At 36.3% G+C, this 2,644-nt stretch overlaps 1 pseudogene; it reads left to right on the forward strand.

The window, feature by feature from the left end:
- The first annotated feature begins 771 nt into the window (after positions 1–771).
- Positions 772–1,359, forward strand: LOC145138176 (glutaredoxin-C11 pseudogene; annotated as a pseudogene).
- The last annotated feature ends 1,285 nt before the right edge of the window (positions 1,360–2,644 follow it).

Genomic DNA, 2,644 nt, shown 5'->3' on the forward strand with positions numbered 1-2,644 from the left:
ACTTGATTGTTTGTTAAGCTTGTTGTTTTCTAATTGACAGTAATAATTCAGAGGACAACGCAGAAAGTAGAATGGAACAGGATAGATTCTTTTCTTTTACACATCTCACATTGCACGAAAGCAATATCCAATCAGAATTCGCAGCATGAAACTGAAAATGGAATTATGGAATTAATGGACCCAAATCTGGCTGCAAAGGTAGATGGTGAAGCACATCACTTAAGAAACCTAACTACTAAGAATGAGTTATTTCTATTTGATATATTTTCTTTGACTTGGAGTGAGTTATTTTGTACTACATTGACTTGCCAATAGTCATGCATTGATACCATTTCATTACACCTCCAAGATTATTTTTTCATGAAGTGTGGGTCAAGAAATTAAAGATCTGCATACTTAATTAGAGAATATATCCCCACTTTCCCACCCATCATCACCCGAAGTTTATTATTATTATTATTATTATTATTATTATTATTATTATTTAGTGCAAGGAACAAGACCTCGCTTTAAAATACATTATTTTTATAAAGCATCACAAGGAGATTTGCATTGTGGGTAGGAAGAGATACTATGTGTCAACTTGATTATAGCACAAAGGATAGTTTTGAAGCAAATCATCAGGAGCATAATTCTTATCCAGACAAATATCCAAAAGGAACTTCTCTTTTTTATAATTTGTTTGCTTTTTTTCTTCTCCAATTCCTTTGAGGATTAAATTATGAAACCAGTGACACTCAGCATCCCCTATATATATAGAAGCCATGAAGCCTCAAAGTCTACCAAGACAAGCTTGCAAGCACATCTGACCAAGAGTTCATTTGCACGGTATTTTGCTAAATGGATAGAGTAACAGACTTGGCATCTAAGAAAGCTGCAGTGATCTTCACCAAGAGTTCATGTTGCATGTGCCACAGTATCAAGGCACTATTTTACGAACTTGGAGCAAGTCCTGCTATTCATGAAGTTGATCATGATGCGGATATGGAGTGGGCCCTGAAACGCCTTGGTTGTAATCCTTCCCTCCCAGCAGTGTTCATAGGTGGTAAATATGTAGGCTCGGCCAGAGATGTCATTTCCCTTCATGTTGATGGATCGCTGAAACAAAAGCTTATTGAAGCAAGAGCTATCTGGTTCTAGCTAGCTGTACCATGCATAAACAAAAAAAAAGTACTATGTCAGTTTGTGTTATAGTAAGATAATCAAGTAGCAAAGACATCATGTTAGAATAACATGAATGTTCATTGTACTAAGAGCTGCTCTTTTTTGCGTGCTCTCTTGACTGTACATAAAGGAGTCACCCTTTGTTAATTTTGACTTCCTGGTCTTCAAGATACTATACATACTTTATTGTAATTATTGCCTTCTTATGTTATCCTCGATCGTTGTCATTGTTTAATTTCATGGGACATCAATGATACATATACGAGTAACCATACTTCTAAGCTATATATATATAAGAAAGTTAAAATCTGATTATCATCATGTTTTGACAGAGAAATCATCCTCCTTGTCCCTGGTGACAAGCGAACAGCTCTATCCCTACCGCCAGAAGAAATAAAAGAGAGGTTCTGTATCTTATAATGGTAAAAAAATGATGTATTGCTTGCTTGTTGCTTACTTGGTATTGTAAACATCATGACCATTTGACTTGGTGCTTTGACTTTTCACCCAAAAGTCTCCCCTAGTTTTTCTCTTATTCCCTATGAGATCCCAACATTATTGTAAAAAAAAGGTAAACACCACCAGTGGGTGCTCCCCAGGCGAGGTAAATGACATTGTACTCCTCAAAGTAAGGAAGGTGATGACCAGGCTCAAGCCTGATACCATACCACTAGGACACTCATGCGCAGGGACATCCCAACATTATTGTAAATCACCTCATATACACTTGAACATTTACTTGAGCTAGGATTTCATTGTAACCATATTAGGTAATATGTCCATGACTCCATGTCTTATGATCAAGCCCGTGAAGAGTATACATGGTTACTCCTATGCTTAATAAGTACATGTGTGAGGGTGTGATTGAACGGGAGTATGGAACGAAACCGAGTAGTCAGCCTGGTTTTGTCTTGCTGGGTTAGGATCATTATTCGGATTTGGCTCAAGATCAAAAAAAAAAAAACAAAAATACCTTTAAAGTTTAAGAACTTCAACAAGTTGATAAACGATTTCTCAAAAAGAGTAGTAATGCAAAACGAAAAATAATACAGATTTTAACATGGGTCACATGATGAGAGGCTACGTCGGCCACTGGAGAACACGAGAGAGAGGTTTTATCGATACTGCCGAATGGCTTTCTGATACCTTAGGTTACACGATTTCAGAGAATATATATACTCCGTACTAGTTATTTGACCTCAAATGCCCGAAACAATCTGACAAATCTGGTCCACGACGAAATCTAAAAGAACTAGCCCACGAAAAAAAAAAATCTTTTGGCTATAGGGCCAAATGGTGAATTAGACTTCACGACTTAACAAAAAAAAATTTCAACCTCAAGTGTCCTATAGGAAAAACTCAAATGATTGGAACAAATTTAAGAATCGAGTTCCTTAAGTTCTAGGTTCCCGGACAAAAAACAAATTTATGAATCGACTACTTTATGCAGGTTTAATTATCATACTTTCTAATCTTATCA

Source organism: Lactuca virosa, chromosome 9, assembly GCF_052849685.1.
Source record: "Lactuca virosa cultivar CGN04683 chromosome 9, Lactuca_virosa_CGN04683_v6, whole genome shotgun sequence".
In the NCBI taxonomy this organism is placed as follows: Eukaryota; Viridiplantae; Streptophyta; class Magnoliopsida; order Asterales; family Asteraceae; genus Lactuca; species Lactuca virosa.